The sequence below is a fragment of the Cornus florida genome, unplaced genomic scaffold (genome assembly GCF_030987335.1).
Source record: "Cornus florida cultivar Cherokee Brave unplaced genomic scaffold, ASM3098733v1 CherokeeBrave_3.0.0_Hap2_Chr05, whole genome shotgun sequence".
Lineage (NCBI taxonomy): Eukaryota > Viridiplantae > Streptophyta > Magnoliopsida > Cornales > Cornaceae > Cornus > Cornus florida.
This window is the reverse complement of record NW_026775575.1, coordinates 16,582,642-16,608,753: the sequence shown is the minus strand read 5'-3', so window position 1 is coordinate 16,608,753 and position 26,112 is coordinate 16,582,642. Positions and strand designations below refer to the sequence as shown.

General features: G+C 36.1%; 1 pseudogene; it reads right to left on the bottom strand.

Annotated features, from left to right (window-relative positions):
* Positions 1–10,827: 10,827 nt before the first annotated feature.
* Positions 10,828–10,926, bottom strand: LOC132310712 (small nucleolar RNA R71; annotated as a pseudogene).
* Positions 10,927–26,112: the final 15,186 nt, after the last annotated feature.

The following is a 26,112-nucleotide window of genomic DNA, read 5'->3' as shown; positions in this document are numbered from 1 at the left end:
TGAATTATGCGATATTTGCCATTTTCCCGAATACGTCAAGATATTTAGCAAATACTTTCGGCGTCTTCCTCCAAATGCTATGGAACATTGGTTACCCCAATTCTTTCATAAGCTTCCAAATCCCTAGGATGAGTTAGCCATCAAAGGCTACCCAGACTTTCTTGTCCGAATCAAACGCATCGATAACCTTGGTTTTTGTACCAATTTCATTTATCATCTTATCAACGAAAAATGTTTAGAAACCAAAGCAAAAAAACAAGTGAAAAATCAAATCAGCAACACTCTAGCTGGACAGCGTTGTTGCGACAAGATTCTTTAAGAAACCTGGAAGGTTGGTTGCGCACCTAACAACTCTACCCCTGCACGGCGTTCCAACAAGAAAAAATGCTTTAAATGGCGTAAATGGAAGAAAGGTAAAAGCCAATTCAAAAATCAATGAAGTATGTTAAACCAACATCTTCCACTGTATCCCTTTCTAAACGAAGCAAACGTAATTTTGGTTCAATTACTGAGTCAAAAGGACCTGAGGCTTGAATAGTCGTAACAGTGGGTTCAACTATGCAAAGTTTGGGTTCCGAATTGATGTCTTCGAATAACCAATTTCAGGGGATTTCCAGATCTGTCCATTTTAATAATTTTGGTTCAATTACTGAGTCAAAAGGACGTGGTTCGAACAAGGTAACTAATTTGGAGTCAATTGTTGGAACAGTAGCGGTTTCAGGTTCTCGTGTAAGTTCATAAAGAACTTTCCACTGTATTCCTAAACCAGGAGAATCATGATCCATTTTGAGGTGTAGAACCCCTGGCTGGATAAGTGCTAACTGGCGCCACTCGCTGTGGTGCCTGAGGAACTCTAAAACTAGACTGAACCACTGCAGACTGTGCCAGTACCATCTGTAAATCCGTGCCACTACGTAACTTATTTAACAACCTTGGACAATCGTTCTTGAGATGACCTGGTCGCTTGCAATAGAAGCAAGCTCCCTGCCCTATTTTTGTAGAAACTAAAGACTAACTGGCCTGTGCCCAAAGTTGTGGGCAACGAGGCTTGATGTGCCCCGGCTACTGACAATGGTAACAAACCACTCCCTGGGCTGATCCCGAAGATACAGGAACTGTGGGTGCAGAACGATTCTGTTGCGATGCCCCCTGTGAGTGAGTATTGTTCCCTGCCCTGGCCTTCTTCCACTGACTCTCAGAAGATGATGGATTATCTCCGCGAGGCTGCTGGTGTGAACCCCTGATTCGTAACTGATCCTGTTCCTCTGCCTTAGCTATCATAGCCCTCTGGACCACTTCTCTGTAAGTCCTCAAATCAAGAATTGAGACCCATGGCCTGATGTCAAGATGTAGTCTATCCTGAAATTTCATTGCCCTGGCCTCATCTGTCGCTACCATATCCTCGGTATAATGAGAGAGAGAAGTAAATCGTGTCTCATACTTAATGACACTTATAGTGCCTTGATAGAGACCTGCGAACTGTGTCCTCATCTCCTACCTCATAGCCCTAGGAAAGAAATGCTCAAAGAACAAATCTCTGAACTCATTCCAAGTCATCAACTCAACATTGTGGACATTGGTCATAGACCTCTACCAAATATCTGCATCTCCTATGAACATAGAGGCTGTCAAAGAAATCCTCAACCTGTCTGTAGGTACCACCATACTGTCTAACTTGTGAACCATAAGGTCCAACCAAGCTTCTGAGACTAGCAGATTTGAACTCCTCACAAATGGATCAATCTTAACCCTCTGTAGTCACATAAAGTACTCCAGTACCTCACTGACTATCGGTGCCAGTGCCGGTGCAGGAAACTGTGTCCCTGCCACCTGCCTGCATATCAACTCCTGTAAGGATTCAGTGATCCCCTAATTGATTCCCTGACGTGAAGACTGGAATCTTGGGCCTCCCTGGACCCCTCATGAACTCGGTGTCAACCACCTGTTCCTCAGTGCCCTGACGTGAGGACTCTCCACGTGTGACAATCATGGTGCTAAACGAACATAAGGAAAGAGGCCAACAATAACACAAGTTATTATGACCGAGTGCAACTCACACTATGAATGCACGAAACACGAAGCAAGACATCGTATGCAACATACAGTCATGCTAAAGCAATCGAAGAAAGCTGTGTAAACAGTTAATCACTTAAGCGAATAAGCATACATGTCAAACAAGATGCTCTTAACCACATAGGCATATAAGCATAAAGACATGTCATACTATCAAACGTGTAATCAATAAACACATAAACATGTCATAAAGCCAAAACATATTATCAAAAGCATGTGAATATGTCAAAGTAGATCAACAAAAGCATGATATTCACCCAAAACCCATCATCCTAAGGTGTTCAAGCCTAGGCACTTTGATACCACTTGTGACCAAGTTTTTTTAACCCGGTGCGTCAGTGATGACCCAAAAGTTGACCTGATAACGGATCCAAAATACGGAAGTAAAAGATGAAACCATAGTCCTTTGAGATATAAACCATCTCTAAGATATCAATCTGACATTCCATGAGGTCACGGAAGTTAAAGAGAGTAAAAGAGGAAACTAGAGTTAAAACGGGTTAAATCCGTCAATGAAGGGTAAAATGGTCAATTCACAAATAAAAAGAGAAAATTGACTCTAAATAATTCAAACAAGGTGAATACAACCTAATCTAATCATTTTACAACCTTTCAAGAGGTTCTAAGAACTTTGGATAAGAATCCCACAAAATGCCATTTCCCGGTTTAAGTGAAAACTGACACTACCTTACTAAAACATGAATAAATCCCCCTATAATTGGAATCTGAGAATGTCATAGGTACCATTGGAAATTTGACTCAAAATCCTTGAGTTTAGGCTCAAGAATCACCCCATTTGGATTAGAAACGAGGAAGTTATGACCCTTTTAAGTTGGAACTTTAGTGCTGAAACCTAATCTAGAAGCTATGTGAATGCAAGCTATTTTGGTCGACCGAAATATAGTTTCGGTCGACCGAATTGGATAGAATATTTTCTGAAAACATGTTTTTAAGTGTTGGTTAGTTCGGTAAACCGAATTGAAGCATCGGTCGACCGAAATAGGCCCAAACAGTGAAAATGGCTATTGGAAATGGGTTTTTACTGTGCATTGAAGTTTCCAATTGCCATTGGTGGACCGAAATGGGGTTTTGGTTGACCAAAACACCTCAAAAAGCTGCTATAAGGCCTATTATATGTCTAAGGTGTTAAGGTTCAACCCATACTTTGAATCCCATGATGATTTGGTTCAAAAATGAAGTTTAAAACTGATTTTTCAATGAGATGTAAATATGTGGACATGCCAAAAACCTTAATATGAATACTTGAACGTAAAATAATGGCCCATGGCCTCATACATGTTAATTACAAGATTTTCATATGCCCAACTTCCAAATCTGGTTTAAATACATTTTTGAAGCAAAGGTTGGTACCAAAAGGGTACAAGTACAAAAGTAATCATGTTTGGCCCTTGGCCTCATTACATACATGCTTATAATGTCAAAAGTAAATACTTAAGTATCATTACACATCAAGAAAGCTACATAAGCTTCTAAAATACCATACACCCATGGTATACAAAATGTGACATCAAAAGTTAAGCATGCTATGCTAAACACTTGCATGTTAATATAGAAAAATGCTTCAATAACTCATAAGCCTCTAAGGATGATGAGCATCCAAGATCATAGTCTCTTTACCTGAAAAACAACCCAAACCACTGGGGTGAGTAATCAAGTTACTCGTAGAAAGAAGCATATACGTATACCCTAAAGTTTTAATATCATTACAAGATCAATATAGACGAATACATGTTAGCATTCCACTTAACGTCTATGTTCAAGGTGTTCTAAGGGATCATCTTAAGATAACTTAAATATTCCTTAGCAACACATATCAATATCAATGTATTTAACAACATCAATTCGCCAATAACAAAAATCACAAGTTACAATTAAGCATCGGTTGTCAACTTGGAATTTAATGCGAAATCAATTAGTGGAATACTTGGACATTACGTCTCGGACTAAACCAAGATCAAAAAGGTTATTACGGGCATTAACCCGCTGGGAAGACCACCCTAGTGCGCACTATCTCAATTGGGGAGAATTCATAACTCTTGCACTAGAGCCAAACTCTAGCCATATTACTTGTAACAATGTCCCAAGATAATCCAAAATCACAATCAAGTTCAAATCTCAAACACTATAATTAAGGTATATAAACCACCTTTGTGATACCCTCAGATTTCTGAATGCGGGTTGGCCAGGCCCACGCCCGAACACCCGAGGATATGAAAAACGAATCGGCAATAAACAAACACAGAGTACAAAAAGCATAAAGAAGAATAAATAAAATGCTGACAAGAAACTAAAATGATAATATAATAATAAACCTCATAATATATTTCCATTAATTAATAAACTCTTCTGATACAACTGATCCTCCAAAATACAACTCGGGAATCCATACTGTGTGGACCCCTAGAAAATCCAAACTAAACAAATGATAGCAATAACTGTCTAAATCAGGAAACTGAATCATAAAGGAACTCCTATGCTGCATCGGAAGAATGAAGTAGACTGATTCCCGTTCAGCACGAATAACCTTTACTCCTAACGAACTCCTGAAAAATAATGGTGGGTCAGGCCTACAAACAAGTTCTACTTTACTACAGTCCAAGCAGAGATCCAATACACGTATACATCCTAGTCAATCCAACAATAACTAGTAGTCCGTATATATATATACACACTAAAGGAACCTCACTAGACTATAGGGTTGTCTGAACCTGAATAGTAGGCAACATGCAAAACGCACATATAGTGGGCATGAGTACCTAGACTTACCAGGGTCACAACTACACTATATCTAGCTACACATCCCTAGCGATATACGCCCTTTAACCACTGATCCTGAGACTCAAACTCATATCATGGCACCATACTTATATATATAAAATTTAGTAACCATCCTATCCAGTATAAATTAATCCTCCATAAGTCATTCAACTTGTTCAGCTGACCTGACTTGAATATAAGTAGGACTTAACATTTTAGTTAATCCATTCCTTTATATAAAATAGGTAGGACTTAACTGATAAATTAATCCGTCCTTAGAATGCCACTGTCCCATACCGGTGCATTAAACCACACAATCCAACAATTGATGTAACGATTAAAGAAATACGTCAAACAATCCAGAAATAACTATGATAATATGATATCAAGTTATTAGAAAATAGGAATGACTTAGTATTTATTTAAGCTTCTTATATCATATGTCCTACACAAACTGAATCTTATACATGATGGTATTTTATTATACCGTCAAATAAGCATTCTCCATATCTAATTCATCCTACACATTTAATCTCAATTGCTAAAACATTTTAAAAGATTAAATCCATTCGTTTGTTTAAAACATTCAAATAGCAAGCATCATTATGATTGAGTCTATTTAAATTTATTTAAACCCAAACCTAGTTCCTATTTAATGTTCAGGAATTCTAGGCATGTATTTACATTCCATCATTTCACAGATAAGAAAAATACATAATTTAAACATATAAAAATTCACACCGGAAATCAAATCAAAATCATACATTTATCAATTCATAACACAAGAACAGATATGAACCAATTTCATAAAATCTATGTTCTAATCCAATTAAACATGCATAATTATTCAATTTTACGTGTTTAATAAATTCTGGAATTTCCTAGGCATGTACAGAAACACGAATCAAAAGGAAAGAGATAGAAATAGAACTTGCCTTAAACTTTCGGATCGAAAGTTAAACTTCTTCTTCCTTGATCTTCTCTCTACAGGGTTTTTTTCCTCCTTCCTTTCTTTTCCTCCTTCCCTCTCTAACTCTCTTTTTCTCTAGAATATATCACGTGAATATTTCTAACCCCCTTTTACAACCTATAACTATATATTTATAAGCTAAATAAAATAACCCTAACCCTTTTCCCAATCCAAGTCAACTTAAAAAAAATAAATATTAAAATATTAAAAAGGTAAGTAAAATATGTCACGTATATAATTTATGTATATCTTTATTAAATAAATAAATTATACACATCTTATTATTTATTAATGGATTATCCAATAATACTTAAGTTACCAAAATATTATAAAGTAACTTAAAACATAACACGTATCAAATCTATGTATATTTTTATTATTTAAATATAAAACATATACATCAGATTAAATATTACTACCCAAGTTACCATAAAAGTAATTAATAAATTACTTTCCCTTTTATATATATTAAAAAGGTAAATAAAATATGTTACGTATATAATTTATGTATATGTTTATTAAATAAATAAATTATACACATTTCATTATTTATTAATGGATTACTCAATAATACTTAAGTTACCATAATATTATAAAGTAACTTAAAACATAACACGTATCAAATCTATGTATATTTTTATTATTTAAATATAAAACATATACATTAGATTAAATATTACTACCTAAGTTACCATAAAAGTAATTAATAAATTACTTTTCTTTTTTATATATGTATATAATATATATCTATATATATTCATACACAACTATCCATGGGTAATAATCCATACACATCCAACCTCCTATCCAAGTAGTCCATGGGACCCAATTGGTTGGCCCATTATTACTAACCATAACTATAAAAGAAAAATAAAATAAAATAATAAAACAAAAGAAAACATTTAATTTACAATTAATTAAAACACCATTTAAGCACATAATCTAATTAAACAATTAACACATAGACAAATACAAATAATACATAGATACATAATCAAATAATCAAGAAATACCTAATTCAATTAAACACATAAGTAATTAGTTAAATAATCAATTAAATAATTAAAATACAATTAAAACAAATAAATAAATACCGAGACTATCCTTTTAAAATTAGGGGTATTACAACCTTCCATGCACAAGTATTTTGAAACCACACAAACCATGTCTTAGGGTTCCAAGTCTAAAATGGCATACCAAATGACAAGTACTCATCATGATATTTTATACAATACAATACCACCAACCTATCAATTTAAATCATGCTTCAAAATAAGCTATATATACTAGATTACAACATTATAGTATTAAGCTTCTAAAATAATCACAATTGTCATCAATAAGATCATAGAATTATCACCACCATAAATATAGCAATCCAAGTCAATAGGAATTGTATATAACATTAATAATTCTACAAGAGTTCAATATCACTACATATGTGAAAATACTAGAATTTAGCGTACTACTAAATTATATAATCATTCTACACATGGTTTATACATATCATACATGCTTAAATCAATAAACCCTAAGTCAAGAAGTGAGAGTTTCCTATAATATGCAAATCTATCATATTAAAAGCATATATACAATATATATTACACCCCAAGGATTATAAAACACTTAAAATATAAACATACTACCACCCCTACCTTAATAGAGAATTGAATCTCTATAATCCAAGCAACCAAGCTCAAAATGAAAAACAAGTCTAGGGTTAATGAAGAGGACAGTGAGGGGAAACTTTTATGTTCTAAGGTTTTAAGTCTAGGGTGAATGGAAGGAGGCCAAAAGTGAGGTCAAAGCTCTAAGCCAAGCTTTTCCTTCAGTGGTGGCTAGGTTAGGTGATGAGCGCTGAAAAGTGCGTATTTAAACCCCTTAAGCTTAGGCATTCTAGTACCTTTATCTATCTTACTTTACCGTCTTAGATTGATTTCGTATTATTTCCATTTTGAGGCACTTATTTCAAAAATAAGCTAACTCAGCCAAATAAGAGCAAAAATGAAGCAATTCTAGGATGAATCAAAGAAAGGAGCCAAGTGGGAGCAAAAGGAAGAAAAGGGTGGAAATCAACATCTTCGATCAATCTCAGATCAAAGTTCGATCAATCCAACATGATCGATCTCAGCACTACAAGATGGATCAGAGCCATAATGACATTTTCAAAGATATTAAAAGTTCAATCAATCCAACATCATTCTTCGATCGATCGAACTACCTTGACCTCATCCAAATAATTGATCTTATCTAGTTGTACCACCCTACCAACCACTTTTGTCATTTTCCCAAAAATATCTTCAAAATATCTCAGATTTGTCTTTATCCAAAAAGCGCCGCCATTGAGGATCGATACAACTTTAGTTCGATAGATCTCAGCCATGTTCGATTGATCCAAGTCCAAGGTTCAATCGATCGAACTTCCTCCAGTATGAAAAAAGTTAAATTTTCAGCTCACAAAAAGTTGTCCTTTATCCAATCATTGGGGAATATTTTGTGCACGACCCCAGCTCATTTTGTGTGTCATTTGACCTACCTATATAAGGATAAGGATTGCTTTTTACATCATATCACATCATATTATCTCATACCTTGTAAGAACTTTTAGAGAGCAAGCTTAGAGGAAGAGGAGGCTAGAGACACCATTGGAGACTCTTTATCAACCAAGGAGCAAATCTCTACCATGGAGTTAGCCTTTGAGGGTTGGAGAAGCACTACCATGAGTGGCTAGACATCCTCTTGGGGCTAGAGTTAGCCCCAAACATGCTTTCTACATCTTGATTTTGTGTGTTATTGAGATATTAGTGTTGTAAGACATGTTTTAGCACTCATATATATATAGATCTTGTTTATTCAATGATTTATGTGGTTTAATGCTTCCAATTGATCATTTCATTCTATCCATATGTCTATGTATGCTAGAATAGATGTTCAAGTGTTTGTCTCTATTTCTTGTGTTATTGGTACATGTCTATGTTTATTAATGTCATAGATCTAGAGATTGTCAAAACATTGAGCTTAAAGAAATGCTCTTGTAATTTTCTATATGGTTCATGCTCATTTCTTGATGGATTGTGCCTTTCCCTTATCTTAATTAGTTTAATTTCATGTCATTAGCTTAATTGTAGTGTAGTGGTAGCATAGTTGTTAGATGGGAGGACAATCCATGCTTGTTGTTTGATGTTCCATACTTTTGAATGCAAGTAGCATATGTCTCTAACCTTGTGGTGTATTTGGCTTGTGAGCTTAATGAAAGGATTATTGGCTTGCTAGATATATTGTGCTTTTCACATGCTATTTAGATAATATATGCTTAATTGTTAGATATATTATGCTTTTCACATGTTGATTAGACAATGTATGCTTAATTGGTCACCCTTGCTAGTTGAATCAACCAAACACACATACACATCAATATTGCAACACACATTTTCTTCATTAGTCACTAGTTAAGGGTATAGAAAAGCATTGTTTGGTGGTGACCTCTAAACCCCAAGAACTCTCTCTCTCTTACTTACTCTTTATTGCATTTAATTATTTAGTTTAATTTGCCCTTTAGTTTAATCAACCAACCAACTATTTGTTTGATAACTCGACCTATTAACCCTAATAGTAATTCCACAATCAAATTCGACTCCAATCCCTTGGGACGATCCCTACTCTCCCTAACTATATTTTTAATGAAGGTTGTAGTGGCTTCTATAAATGTTAAACTTGGCGCTCACCTAAATTGCACTCTCTTAAGCTTGTGGTGCGGCGACACACCATAGTTTTTGGTGCCGTTGCCGGGGATTAGGCAACGTTGTATTTGTGGAATTCATTATGAATTAGTACTCTTTTGATCATGTCTTTACTTAGTTTTTATTTTTCTTTTAATTACTTATTGTGTTTGTTCATCTTTGACAAGGAGCATTGAGCTAGGAAGCAAGCAAAGGAGTATTCAAGCAAATGAGCTAAGTAAGTAAGGCAAAATGCTAAAAATTTAAAAAATTGCTAAGCTAAGCTATAAATTTGGAGTTGAAGTGCTAAAGGACCTTTGTGAGACTTTCTTTACTCAATCCCTTAGTTAAATCATCGGCCCACGTGGAGGCTTGTTTTTAATTTCTTAGACAAATCGTGAGCTCATGTGGAGGCATTTTTAATTGTTCTTTGCATCATTGTTGTTAAAGCATAGGAGTATGGGATAAGTGTTTGTGGAGGAAGATTCATTGAAATTGTTGTGAAGTTGAAGTGTTTGTTCATTCATTGTGTTTATGTGTTTTTACATTGTGCATGCATGGTCGTAGATCACTAAGACCAACTCTTATCCCTCTTGATTTGCATCTTGAATCCGTAGTTAGAAATCTTAGGGGAAGAGGAAGTTCTAGTTCTACCCGATCCATTACATCAATGGAAGGCCATAATGAAGAGCATGTAGAGAACCTTGGTCATATAGACCAACAAGGTATCCTTCATCCAAATGTGCATCATGAAAACATTCAAGTACCATTAGATATGCCTAGGCCATTCATTCACCAACCACAACAACAAGGCAAAGTTCCATATGGAATGCCAAGGCCAATGTATGCTCCACAACCTCTCATCATTTAAGGAAATCAAAATCAAGGTGCCCATGTTGCACCTCAAATTGCTAATCCTCCACTTGCTTTAAGAGATCACTATGTGCCTAATGAATACAATGCATCCACATGCATTCAATTGCCACCATTTAGATCACATCACTATGAAATTAAGTCACAAACCATTCAAATGCTTCCTAACTATCATGGGCTTCTAAGTTAAGAACCTTATAAGCATTCGGATGAGTTTCTAGAAGTATGTTCCACCGTAAAATATACGGACATGCCGGAAGAGGTCTTAAGACTCAAACTTTTTCCATTCACTTTGAAAGACAAGGCAAAGTATTGGTTTAACAATCTTAGGCCTTTTTCAATCACTTCTTGGGCAGAAATGCAACAAGAGTTCTTGAAGAAGTACTATCCAATTTCTAAGACCAATGCCATGAGAACCTCAATTCAAGAATTTTCACATGGGGATGGAGAAACGTTTCATGAGGCATGGGAACGCTTTAATGAATTGCTTAGGAAGTGTCCACATCATGACATGCCCAAATGCCAATTAGTTCAATATTTCTTTGAGAGCTTATCAGACAATTACAAAGGCATGGTTGATGCTTCCATGGGTGGCTTATACATTGATAGGCATGAGGATGACGTGTGGTATCTTTATGAGAGCATGAGTGAAAATTCTTTGCATAGAACATTATCATCCAAGAATGGTAGATATTCACAAGGTAGGAAGAGTGTTGGTTTACATCAAGTCGACCATTCAAATGAAATAGCTGCCGAAATGAAGTCTTTATCTCAAAGATTTGATCAATTTTCGATTAACCAAAATTTGGCGAACCAAGTATCTTCCTTCCCTAACCATTCACATCGTGCATCAAATGAAACATGTATGACTTGTTCTAGTGTTCTTCATTCTACATCTTATTGTCCTTACGGACAAGTGCAAAATGAACCTAATGAACAAGTCAATACAGCTTTCGTAAACCGAGGGAACAATCCTTATGGTACTCATTATAATCCAAGTTGAAGAAATCAACCGAATTTCTCTTAGAAAAACCAAGGAGAGGGCTCAAACCCTTCCCAAGGCGGTTTTCAAGGACCTCCACTTCAAAACCAAGGATCCTAAGGTTATAGACCTTATCAATCACAAGGGAATCAATTTGCTAACTCTCTTTTTCCCAACCAATCTTATATCCAAGAAAATGCTAGAAGTCCCGCCTTTAAAGAAAAAGTTTTGAACGCTTTGGACACTTTAGAGGTTAACACACAATTGCTTCATTCCCACTCTCAATCTATTGCGAAGCTAGAAACCCAAGTAGGGCAAATAACAAGCATTCTCAATGCAAAAGAGAAGGGAAAGATGCCTATAAATGCCCCACCTAAGCAACAATGTGTTGTGGAAACCCATTCCTCATCGAAGGCCACACCATTGAGCATGTTAATGCGGTGACTACCTTGCAGAGTGGTAGGATTGTGGACAATCAAGTTAAAATGTCCAATGACGAGGGATCTTGTAAACGCCAAACTAAATGTAGTGAATGTGTGGTTCAAGAGAAGCCTTTTATGTCAAATTTAAATTTATAAAAACCACTACCAACACCACTACTAACGTAACAAGAGTGAGTAGGGATCGTCCCAAGGGATTATACGTGTTGGAATTTCAACTTCGACTCTAGCGTACCAAATGATTGCAAAAGAGAGTTGGGTTGGTTGATTAAGCTAAATTGAATTCAACTAAATAAAATAATATGAAGTAAACAAGAGAGAGAGAGGTCTTGGGGTGTAGAGATCACCACCAAGCAATACTATTCCAAACCATAATCAAGTGACTAATGAGGGAAATGAATGTGTTGCAACAATGTTATGTGTGTAAAAGACATTCAATTGGTAAGGGTGACTCAACAAGTGCAAATTGTCTCAATCAACATGTGTGAGGCCACAATACATCTATTGGTAGAGGAATATATTGTCTAAACATCATGTGAAGATAACAAAATAACAATTCAAGTCATTGAACCTTTCATTAAGCTCATAGTCCAAGCAATCCATAAGGATGATTTAGTTAAACGTGCATTATCTAAACATCATGTGAGAGGTACAAAATATCTATTGGGAGAGGAATAAATTGTCTAAACACATGTGAAAGATACAACATATCATAACTAGTCATTAATCCTTCATTAAGCTCAAAATCCACATACAACACAATATTAGAAGAATATGCCATTTGGACTCACAAGCATGGAACATCAAACATCAAGAGTAGATTGTCCTCCCATCTAACATTATACTACCACTACACTAAATCTACACTACTAGCATGAAAATAAAGCTATCTAGACTAGGGGAGAGGCACAAACCATCAAGAATAGGCATAAACCATCAAATGAACCAAAATAGCATTCATTAAGCTTATCATCTTGATAATCTCTAGATCTTTAGCATCAATACACATAGACATGCATCAAAAACACTAAATCTAGGGATAAGCATATGAATATCCTATTCTAGCATACATAGACATATGGATAGAATAGAATAGTCAATTGGAAGCATTAAACCATACAAACCATGAAATAATTAAGATTTATATATACATGAATATCAAGATGTATCATACAACACTAATCCCTCAATTATACACAAGATTAGAGTATAGAAAGCATGCTTGGGGATAACTCTAGCCCCAAGAGGATGTCTAGCCACTCATGGTAGTGATGATCCAACCCTCAAGGGCTAACTCCATGGCTGCTCCTTGTTGGTGAAGATCTCCTCCAATGGTTGCTCTAGCTTCCTCCCTTCTTCCTCTCCAAGAATAGCCTCTAAGATGATTTTCAATGTGTGACAAGAGACTTTTTTAAAAAGTGTATCATATTCCTTATATAGGTAGGTCAAATACACCCCATGATGAGCTGTGGTCGTGCAAGGCATATTCTCCAATGATTGGATGAAGGACGGAATAAATGAGCTAGATTTTAACTTTTTCTCGCTGGAGGAAGTTCAATCGATCGAACCTTAACTTGGATCGATCGAAAATGGGTTCAATCGATCGAACTACATCTTGGATCGATCGAAGTGATCTGACTCCTCCGGATAAGGACAAGGCTGAGATATTTTGAAGATATTTATGGGGAAAAGGACAAAAGTGGTTGGTAGGCGTACAGCTGTGGATAAGATCAATCATTTGAATAGGACAAAATAGGGTTCGATCGATCGAAGGTGATGTTCGATCGATCGAACTTGGAATTTCAGCAAAGGCCAAGGGTGGATCTATCGAGAAGTACTGTGATCGATCATAGATGTTCGATCGATCGAACTCTAAGTTGGATCGATCGAACTTTTCAGCTGCACAACTTGATTCCTTTTTGCTCCTTCCTTTCTCCACTTTGCTCCCTCCTTTGGTTTATCTCAAGATTGCTTCAATTAAGCTCTTATTTGGCTGAGTTAGCTCAATTTTGGGATTAGTGCCTGAAAATATAAATAACACGTAATAAGTCTAAAACGGCAAAGTAAGATAGATAAAGGTACTAGAATGCTTAAGCTTAATGGGTTTAAATGTGCACTTTTCAGTGCTCATCACACCCCCAAACTTAAATATTACTAGTTCCTAGCAATGAACTACGACGTAAGGAATGAAATGAACAACTAAACAACTATGAACTAGAAAGCAATAAAATGATAGCGCCACTTTCGTAGGGAACACGATTGCATTTAACATATGCAATAAGTCTTTTAAACCCCTAGATTACCCCTAGTGGACGAGTGAAGTCTCGTGAGGGTTTCCAGAAATGATACCCACAAACATTAAGCTCATTCTTTCAAAAGAGGCACCAATATTGCAAACAAGCATTGGGAGAAAATTACCTCAAGTATACAATTTTTCAACCGTTTCTAAGCAATCTCCCAAAATTTCAATATCAAGCAAGCAAGTATGGTCCTCCACATATCAAGAAAATGATCATAAAAATCAAAACAAGTCTAGAATCCATGTGAGAGGTCCGGCATCAAGTGTGTTGCTATCTTAGCCAACTAGAGAAGTAATCACATCCTTACCCTCAAACTAGCACACAAATCTAGTACCGATCATCAAGATAAGAGAGTGGACCTTTTATTAAAGCTTTGTTGTTCTAGGTGCGCTTATTCTTTTCACTCTTTTTCCTTTTATTTATTTATTTATTTATTTATTGAGGATCAAAGATGGAAATATTGTGCAATGTGTTGATCTCTTAAGCTTTCTAGAAGATTCATGTAGCGAGCGTTAGGTCAATGACTCCCAAACCAGATGGCTTTAGGGTATTAGGTGTTAAGACACCCCTACGGACTTACAAACTCAAATCAATTAGGCTACAAATCAAGACAACAACCATCTAATCATTTCCCACTTCTCGCCTTTTGGGAGAAGTTCTCACTTTTATTGCTTTTGCAACTTCTTGTTTTTTTTTTTTTTTTTTTTTTAGCATTATTAACCTAGAGTTTGGGCCCTCCACCTTTCGGCGCGAGAAGTTCACTGCTTAATGAGGCAAGAATCCCGGCTACTCAATGAAAAGGGGTTGTTATCCACCTTTATCAAGAATGAAAGCTTTCAATGCACTACTAGCCCAATTGGGATATAACCAATTCAATAATCAACAAAGCATGTACCCCACAAATGAATGCTAGTGTGCACCGGTGCTAGTGTAGAATCCTAGAATGAATCTCAAAACAATTACAAATTCAGGATGATGTAGACCACAAATGCAAGCAAGATATCAATCTTTTGAAAAATTTACTCATAAATGGCATCCTCAAGGCATACAAGGAGTATTGGACTCTCAAGTCAAGCAATTTTTAAATTTTAAGCAATATAGTCCTCAAAAGATCAAAATCATAGCTAACATCAATCTCAAATCTCAATCATGCATTTAAAGCTCAAATCTTAAGTAGAATGCAACAAGACACCTTACCCCCAAACTTAAACCGCACATTGTCCTCAATGTGCAATGAGAACAATGGAAAAAAAAAATGGAAAGAGTATACCGTGGTGGTGTAGACATGAAGCCCGGTCATGATCCAATTCGAAAGACGTCTCTCCCAAACTTGGAATCAACGACCTACTTGAATAACCACGCTAGCAAACTCACATCAAATATCAAATGGGATAAGAATAATCAAATCAAGCATTCTAAGGCAATGTAACACATGATGCAAGAGAGATATAAGATCAAGCCCTAACTAAAGCATAAAGTATGCATGACTACACATAAGGGCACAATGATGAATCTTTTTATATTTTTCATTTAATGAAAGCAAGTATATACAAAATGCAAGAAAAACAAAGAATAAAATGCATGAACAAAATATAAAAAGAAAATTAAATAAGGCAAAATGTAATGAAAGAATATGTTCAATGTAAGAAATGAAAAACAATATGTGCAATGCAAGAAATGAAAAGGAACATGTACAATGCAAAAAAAATGGAAAGAATATGTACAATGCAATTATATACAAAATTTTCTTACTTTTTGTTTTTCATTTTTTTTTTTTTTTTTTAAAATATATGTGAAAACATGCAAAGAAAAATGAAAAATGTAAGAAATATGCAAAATGGGTGCTAAGTTTAACGTCTCTAGCTAGATGAAATGCTTCTTTGAAAAATCATCTCATTTTTTATTTTTTATTTTTTTTTAGACAAAACAAATATGTACACAAATAAAAATAAAAAGACAAGTAAATAAAAATGTAAGAAAATAAGGAATGCAAAATTTTTTTTTTTTTTTTTGATAAGTTAGAAGAATTTAAAATTAAAGTTAAACAAAATATTTTTGGATTTTTGGAAATAAGATAAAAGGAAATAAAATAAAATAAAAGAAAAATGTTTTTGGGATTTGATGATTTTTTTTTTTTAATTTTAAATATTTGAAATAAAAATAAAAATAAAGCTTGGAAATAAAAGTAAAAATGAAAATAAAATAAAAATCTTTTTGGAATTTTTGAAAATAAAATAAAATTAACAAAAATATTTTTGTGTTTTTAACAAATTTCCAAAAATTTCTTTTTTTTTTTTTTAGTCAAGAGAGAGAGGTAACTAAATGAAATAAAATAAAATAAAAAAAATAAAAAAAAATAAAAATAGAAATAGGAAAAAGTCAAAAAGTGAAAGGGTCAAAGGGGCAAAGTTGTGATCGATCGAAGATGAAGTTCGATCGATCGAACATAGCTGTGATCGATCCGAAATGAAATTCGATCGATCGAACATGTAAAATTTTGTAGATCCCGAGAGCATACATTTTTGAAAAATGGATGAGGCCTGATAATTTTTCTAAGTGTTGGGACTTATGATCGATCGAACCATATGTTGGATCGATCGAAAGATAGTTCGATCGATCGAAATGGTTTACGATCGGTCGAACTTTTGAAAATTTGGAGATCCCGAGAGCATGCATTTTGGAATTTGGATGCAGGTCCAAAATTTTTCTAAGTGTTGGGTCCAGAATGAGAGCTGGATCGATCGAGTCCATAGTTGGATCGATCGAACCAATGTTCGATCGATCGAAGGTGCTCTTGTGATCGATCGAACTGGCACCAAATGCCTAATTTTGAACTGAAAGTGCAGAAAATCCTATGCTAAGCCCCAATGATGGTAACAAGAATGAAAATTTGAAAAATAGATGGAAGAATGTACACAAGAATGAAAAATAAAAAGAAATGAGGGAGGAATAGAGTTGTGAAACTCTACGAATACTAGTGTTTAACGTCTCTAGCAAGACGTTAGGTCAACTCACTAATCAAATGAATCAAAAACTGGATATGAAACATCCTTATTGACCCTCTTTTCACTTTTCTCATTTAATGTCTCACTTATGACAATAAAATCATCCTCCAAAAGAATGACTTGAAAAGAAATAAAAGAGATGATATTGTTTCTTTCATCCATGGTCTTGAAAACAAAATCAATCATGGTTAGGCTTGCCTCTTTGTTGTGTTCTTGAAACATATTCAAATGATCATCCATATTGATAATTGGTGAGGCATTGTCTTTCAAAGACTCATTTGGATTAATAAGAAACACCCTCTCTTCATCCCTCTTCTCCTCCTGATAAATTACCATTTCCTCACTTTCTAAGTAAGCTAAGGAGTCCATTAGAGAGTTTATTTCATTTTTAGAGCTTTTAAAGTCAAAACCACAATTTTTATGCATTTCCAAAAGACACTCCTCAAGAGGGTCATTAGAGATAATAGAAGGAAGGCCCTCTTCAACAAGTTCCTCCTCCTTCTCTCCTACCTCAAGTGTGGTCAACATCTCCTCACTCTCTAGAGTAGCCATATCATAGATAACATCATAATCAAAACAAGGAAAGTCCTCATTAATCATGTTATGTTCTATTGGATTAGCCACTAACTCACTTGCCACTTCCTCCTTTATACAAGATAGAGTGCTAGGCATTAGCTCACTTGTTTCATTCTCCTCACTCTCATCATCCTCATCTATATACATTGAAGTTCTTGCCATTTTTTCATTTGCCTCTTCTTCCTCCTCTTGATGAGAAAGAGTACTTGCAATTTGCTCAACTTGAGCTTCTAAGTTGGCTAAAGTTTGAGAATGAGAATTAATAAGTGAAGTGTGTGAAATATGCACATCAAGTAAAGCTAACACTTTTTCTTCAAATCCGGGTGAGTACTTAGAAGGTGGTGGAATTGATTCATCATAAAATGGTGGTGGAGGGCAATAGTCATAAGAAGGATTAAATAAGTGATCAAGTCCATAATAAGATGATGCATGAAATGAATTGGACTCAATCTCATAAGGATTAAAATGTGATGGAGGAGCATAAGGTGAAGGGATGTAATTCCCCCCCAAACTTGGATCAAACAATTCCTCCGTTCACAATTAAAACCCAAATGCAAGAAAAAAAATTGGCCTCAACAAGGGCCTATGCTTGAATAAAAATTCAACAATAAAATGAGCCTCAACAAGGGCTATCATAAACATACAAAGAAGTGAAATAATTAAAATACAAGAGTACCAAGAATTGCTCACAATGGTCCTTTAGCACTTCAACTCCAAATTTAGCTTTTAAGCTCCAATGATTGCTTTAAGTTCCAAAGTTCGCCTTCCTTGTAGTCAAGTACCTAATTGAACAAATAATAATGAGAATCAAGAGAAAAGAATATACAATGGAAAATAAAATAAAAATAGAAGCAATCTAATGAACACTATTGTCCAGTTTAATTCCAATAAAACCGTTAATCCCCGGCAACGGCACTAAAATCTGACGAGGGATCTTGTAAACGCCAAACTAAATGTAGTGAATGTGTGGTTCAAGAAAAACCTTTTATGTCAAATTTAAATTTATAAAAACCACTACCAACACCACTACTAACGTAGCAAGAGTGAGTAGGGATCGTCCTAAGGGATTATACGTGTTGGAATTTCAACTTCGACTCTAGCGTACCAAATGATTGCAAAAGAGAGTTGGGTTGGTTGATTAAGCTAAATTGAATTCAACTAAATAAAATAATATGAAGTAAACAAGAGAGAGAGAGGTCTTGGGGTGTAGAGATCACCACCAATTAATACTATTCCAAACCATAATCAAGTGACTAATGAGGGAAATGAATGTGTTGCAACAATGTTGTGTGTGTAAAAGACATTCAATTGGTAAGGGTGACTCAACAAGTGCAAATTGTCTCAATCAACATGTGTGAGGCCACAATACATCTATTAGTAGAGGAATATATTGTCTAAACATCATGTGAAGATAACAAAATAACAATTCAAGTCATTGAATCTTTCATTAAGCTCATAGTCCAAGCAATCCATAAGGATGATTTAGTTAAACATGCATTATCTAAACATCATGTGAGAGGTACAAAATATCTATTGGGAGAGGAATAAATTGTCTAAACACATGTGAAAGATACAACATATCATAACTAGTCATTAATCCTTCATTAAGCTCAAAATCCACATACAACACAATATTAGAAGAATATGCCATTTGGACTCACAAGCATGGAACATCAAAAATCAAGAGTAGATTGTCCTCCCATCTAACATTACACTACCACTACACTAAATGTACACTACTAGCATGAAAATAAAGCTATCTAGACTAGGGGAGAGGCACAAACCATCAAGAATAGGCATAAACCATCAAATGAACCAAAATAGCATTCATTAAGCATATCATCTTGATAATCTTTAGATCTATAGCATCAATACACATAGACATGCATCAAAAACACTAAATCTAGGGATAAGCACATGAATATCCTATTCTAGCAGACATAGACATATGGATAGAATAAAATAGTCAATTGGAAGCATTAAACCATACAAACCATGAAATAATCAAGATTTATATATACATGAATATCAAGATGTATCATACAACACTAATCCCTCAATCATGCTTGGGGCTAACTCTAGCCCCAAGAGGATGTCTAGCCACTCATGGTAGTGATGATCCAACCCTCAAGGGCTAACTCCATGGCTGCTCCTTGTTGGTGAAGATCTCCTCCAATGGTTGCTCTAGCTTCCTCCCTTCTTCCTCTCCAAGAATAGCCTCTAAGATGATTTTCAATGTGTGACAAGAGACTTTTTTAAAAAGTGTATCATATTCCTTATATAGGTAGGTCAAATACACCCCATGATGAGCTGTGGTCGTGCAAGGCATATTCTCCAATGATTGGATGAAGGACGGAATAAATGAGCTGGATTTTAACTTTTTCTCGCTGGAGGAAGTTCGATCAATCGAACCTTAACTTGGATCGATCGAAAATGGGTTCGATCGATCGAACTACATCTTGGATCGATCGAAGTGGTCTGACTCCTCCGGATAAGGACAAGGCTGAGATATTTCGAAGATATTTATGGGGAAAAGGACAAAAGTGGTTGGTAGGCGTATAGCTGTGGATAAGATCAATCATTTGAATAGGACAAAATAGGGTTCGATCGATCGAAGGTGATGTTCGATCGATCGAACTTGGAATTTCAGCAAAGGCCAAGGTTGGATCTATCGAGAAGTACTGTGATCGATCATAGATGTTCGATCGATCGAACTCTAAGTTGGATCGATCGAACTTTTCAGCTGCACAACTTGATTCCTTTTTGCTCCTTCCTTTCTCCACTTTGCTCCCTCCTTTGGTTTATCTCAGAATTGCTTCAATTAAGCTCTTATTTGGCTGAGTTAGCTCAATTTTGGGATTAGTGCCTGAAAATATAAATAACACGTAATAAGTCTAAAACGGCAAAGTAAGATAGATAAAGGTACTAGAATGCTTAAGCTTAACGGGTTTAAATGCGCACTTTTCAGTGCTCATCATCCAATGAAGAGAGTGAACCGGTGCAACCTCAAGTTGTCACCCGTTCCGTTTCACATCCCATTCCTCCTTCATTGCATATACATGATCTTGTGAGTGAGAAAACTTCAAAATGTGATTTAAAGAATGATTTTGAAAATGATTTGAAGAAAGATTTGCAAAAAAATGAATTTGAAAAGGTTTTGTTGAAAAATGATTTGAAACAAAGTGATTTGAAAACTTCTTATGTTGAAGAGACTTCAAAGAAAAATTTTGAAAAAGTGTTTGACCCAAAAGTTCCATTTCCGGATGCCTTAAAAGGATCCATTTCAAAAGACAAGCAAAAGGCAAAAACTAACGAAATCATGGAAATGTTTAGGCAAGTGAAAGTCAATCTTCCACTTTTGGATGCAATCAAGCAAATTTCGGCTTATGCCAAATTCTTGAAAGACTTGTGCACTCAAAAGCGGAAGACCAAGAGCCAAACACCAAGAAAAGTGGTTTTGATCGAGCAAGTAAGCTCAATTTTGCAACATAACACTTTACCAAAGTTTAAGGACCCCCGGTTCACCTACTACTTCATGCGTCATTGGTGGTCATATCATTAATCGTGCACTTTTTGACTTAGGAGCAAGTGTTAACCTTCTTCCATACTCGGTTTATGTCAAATTGGGCCTAGGTGAATTGAAACCGATGTTGGTAGTTTTACAACTTGCCGACTGATCCATTAAGAAGCCTAGGGGTATAATTCAGGATGTATTAATTAAGATTGACAAATTCTTCTTCCTCGTTGATTTCATTGTCATTGACACGGAACCAGTCTCCAATCCTAAGAGCCAAATTTCTATTATCCTTGGCCGTCCTTTTTTGGCAACCGCTAATGCCAACATCAACTGTAGGATGGGGATAATGAAGATCTCATTTGGCCACATGAAGGTGAAGTTGAATATCTTCAATCCCACACCCAACTCATTTGACAAATATGAAGGAGAGGTTAATGTTGTAGATAAATGTCATGATTTTCAATGTCAAGGAAGTGAGCTTTTGTGTAAGACCAAAACTTCAAAGGGATCATCTTCAACCTTGCATTCTCAAAGTGTTGTTTCAAATTCTTGCCTTGAAAGGGCATGGAAGCCCAAAGGTTGTGATTGCATTGACAAGGGATCAAAAATTTCTTTTGAGCTTAATCTAACAAGTTCTTCAAAGAACTATTTGTTGGGTAAAGTTTAAAGCATCATCACCCCAACAAGGAGGGGATGCATTACAAGATCTTTGATCCGGGCTAAAAGAGCCCAATGTCTTGCTAAAGACGTTAAAGACTAGCAAAAACATTTCGTAGGGTGTCAAAACCTTATTCCTCCCTCATTTCTATCTTAAATTTCATTTCTTGCGAAGTCTAGATACTTGTTTTGGTTCATATGCATTGCTAGGAGCTGTGATTAGGATTGCATGAACTTTTATGTTGTGATTGAGCATTCTGCATAAGTTTGATCGATCTCAAATGAGAGTTCGATCGATCAAACTTCCATTTACATCCAACACTTAGAAAAAATTTTCTACCTGCATCCACCTACATCCAAATCACCTCTCTGTCCCATCGTTCGAACTTATTCTCAGATCGATCAAAAGACCTTAGATCGATCCAACTTCAAAGTTTGATCGATCTCATCCTCCAACACTTAGAAAAATTTTGAGCCTACATCAACCTGCTTATTTCAGCTCTCTGTCTCGTCCATCAAAAACATTTCAAGATCGATCTGAAGTTCTTCGATCAATCCAACTTCAAAGTTCGATCGATCTGCAAGTTCCGACACTTAACCAAAATTTTAAACCAAAAACCTGCATATTTTTGCTCTCTGTCTGATCGATCGAACATTTTGTTCAGATCGATCTCAGTTCTTCAATTCTCTATTTTGACTTTTGTTTGACTTTATTTGCCTTTTTTATTTTAACAAAAATTCAAAAATATTTTTATTTTATTTTATTTTCCAAAAATCACAAAAAGATTTTATTTTAAATAAAAAAAAAAGATTTTTATTTTATTTATTTCAAAAATCCAAAAAAGATTTTATTTTCTTTATTTTATTTTATTTTTCAAAAAAATCCAAAAAATATTTTCTATTCTTCAATTTTAATTTTTAATTTTTAATTTTTCAAAAATTTCAAAAATTCCAAAAACACTTTGAAGAGAGATCATCAAAGTTTGATCGATCGAACTAATCGGGAAAAGTTTTTAAAAATAGACCTGGAGGGTCTCAAGATCAATTCATTAGATCGATCCAACCTTTGTCTCTAATTCCCGTCACCACTGTGCCTCATCTACATCATCTTCTCCGATAAATCTCTGGCGAGCTCTAAACATTGATTCTCTCTCTCTCCTCTCGGATTTTCATCTCCATCCTCTTCTCATATTCTCATGCGACTAAAGGTAAGATTCAAGCCACATCTCATGATTTCAAGCCTCCACTTGTTCAATACGTGTTTTAAATGTTGAATCCATGATATTTTGTTGATGAAATCCACAATTGATGAGCTTGAAGGATGTTTGTATATATGTGTATATATATGTATATATGGTTATATATTTTTGAGTTTTGATTCAATTTGTGGGAGTATGGGCCATGCTATGTGAGTAGGATTGATTGAATGATGTGTTGATGGGCCCACGACCTTGTTCGTGTGGCCCCCGTGCCTCCAAAGTCACAGATCTGTGAATTTTCAGTTTTCATCTTCGCACAGTTCGATCGATCGAACTTCTATCTCAGATTGATCTTGAGAGATCGATCGAACTCAGTTTTTCAAATTTCTCAGATCGATCGAAATTTTGAGATCGATCTCAAACATTTTTATGATCGATCGAACTTCACAGATCTCATACACATACTTCATTCATCATGTATTATGTTTATGCTATCTCATATATGCCCAATGCTTGTGATATTCCACATTGGATGCATTTCATACTTACATTGTTTAGCATGCTTCATATCTTGTCACTTCCATAGATTCATGTCATTTATGTTTTGTCTATCTTATTTGATATGCATGTTTCTATTTTGTGCTTTTAAATTCTTTATTCTAGCACTAACTCCCCTTGCAAGTTTTTAAATTATTTTTTAGGCTATGACTAAGCGCAAGACTATTGCCAAGAGGCAACATGGGCCTCAAAGACATATCAGACCGAGGATAGAGGAGCCAGTAGAGCCCTCTCATGCACAGGAGGAGCCATTACAGCCTATTCCACCTTAGTCACCTGCTCATGAGGCTGAGGATGATCATATTCCATCCACTTCTGTGGCTCAGCCTGCATTTACACCATCACCATCTCCATCATATGCTGGAGCTGAGCATTTACCATTACCATCTCCACCATACCAGCCAGCTCCACCAGCTCGAGAGTGTGATAGGCCCGCGCCTAGATATACACATATGGTAGTGGACTATGAGTCAGTGTTCGACACAGATTTCTTCTCCAGATCGGTGCTGACCCAATCAGCTTATCATAATATTATCCAGAGGGGCTTTGCAGCTATTCTTGCCCTAGTTACTGAGCCAGTCTACCCGCGGCTGGTACGGATGTTCTTCCAGAACCTCCGACCGTCCCCGCGTACCATAGTAGAGCTGGTCACTACCATAGATGGCCATCAGATTAGTATTACTATGGACATGCTAGCCCGATCATGCGATTGTCCACACCGATTTCCTCCGGAGCTACATGAGCTATATCCGAGGCTGTATAGGCCTTCTTATGCTGATATAGCAGTATTTCTTATAGGTCACCATATCGATGGCGAGACTTTCGCCACCCGCACCTTTCTTCTAGATGACCTATGGTTCTTTAATTCCGTTCTCTTTCGGAATATATATATGGCCGGGCACAAGATTCAGCGGCAAGGAGACTATTTGACAGCCCTCTACACATTTTATACAGGCCACTGGGTATCTATCCCCGCACTCATCTGGAGCGTGATGAGGAAGCTCTTCGACGAGTATATCAGTAAGGAGAAGCCCGGAAGGGCTAAGTCTCTCCCTTTTGGCCACCTCATCACCCAGATACTGATTGACCAGCGCTATCCTTTCCATCCTCGGGAGCACCCTGAGAGGGGTTCCTGTCACTTCTTGAAGAAGGAATGGGATAAGAGCTATAATGCTATCATCACTAGACTGCACGACCATGCAGTAGTGGCTGCAGAGGAGCTTGAGGCTGAGGAGGCAGAGGCAGGAGCTGAGGCAACAGCAGCAGATCCCGTAGCGGATGATGTACCAGTAGGTCCAGCTGCCTGATCGGTTGGTCAATTAACATCAACCTTCGCAATAGCACGAATCATTGTAAAATAGGGCTATTGGTCGGGTAAGTCGAACCACAGGGACTGCGCTAGTCTAATACAACCTAAATGTCTAGAATCATTCTTAGAATGATGAAGGGTGTATAGAGGTTTTGTTGGATGTCACTTAAGCTAGGAAATTAAAAGTGCATAAAACAATAAATTGCAAGAATTCAAGGGAGTGAAGTACAAGTAAAGAAGGCTAGGGAAATGAATCCACCTCCATCCCTATACACATGCTAGGTTAAGATTAATTTAAGGGGAAAACAACACATATGATAGTCATGATACATAACAATACTAGGTTGCTATAATATCCTTAAGAAGTTCATTTAAATAGAAAGGCAAGAATAAACCATCAAAGGTTCACATGATCAACTACCTAAACTAAACTGTAGCTTAGAACATGCTTACTAAGCCAAGGATTATCAAGCCCTAATTTAAATGGTGAATGCACATAAAGCTAAGAATCAAGTATAGCCCATCAAAGGGAAACCCTAAGCCATGAACTATCTAGGTTCTCCAACTCCATGCCATTAAAACCATTCCATGATCTAACTTCCATTGTCACCATGGAAGTGCAAGCAATATGATTAAGAAAAGCAACCATCCAAGACAAGATGAATAACTCACAATAATCATTTAAAACATTCAACATTCATTACAACAAAAATGAGGCTCTTGATCATGGAAAGACTATCAAAAATACATTGTAATCCCCAAAAATAAACTATACTAACACATGCTTACAAGGGAGGGGTTTCATCACCTCCCTAGATGAGGTTTAGTTGCCCATTGGTGAGCTAGAAGAAGGAAGAAGCATCATCCTCATCTCCATTTTCGAGCTCCTACTGTAGCACTCAAGAACACCCTTCTCCTTGCTCTCTTCTCTCTCCTCTATCTTGCTAAAGATGAAGCTTCCTAATGTGTGGCCCTTGGGTAGCCTTTTATGCTCCAACAATACCCTCTCTCCTCTAAGGAACACCTCCAACCACTTCATAAAGAAGGGAGATGGCATTGAGGAAACCAATGTGCAAGTGGGCTGAAATGAGCCATTTCCGAAGGGCATTCTGCCTGATTTTCGAGCACACGCTTGGTGATCTCGAGCACTCTAACT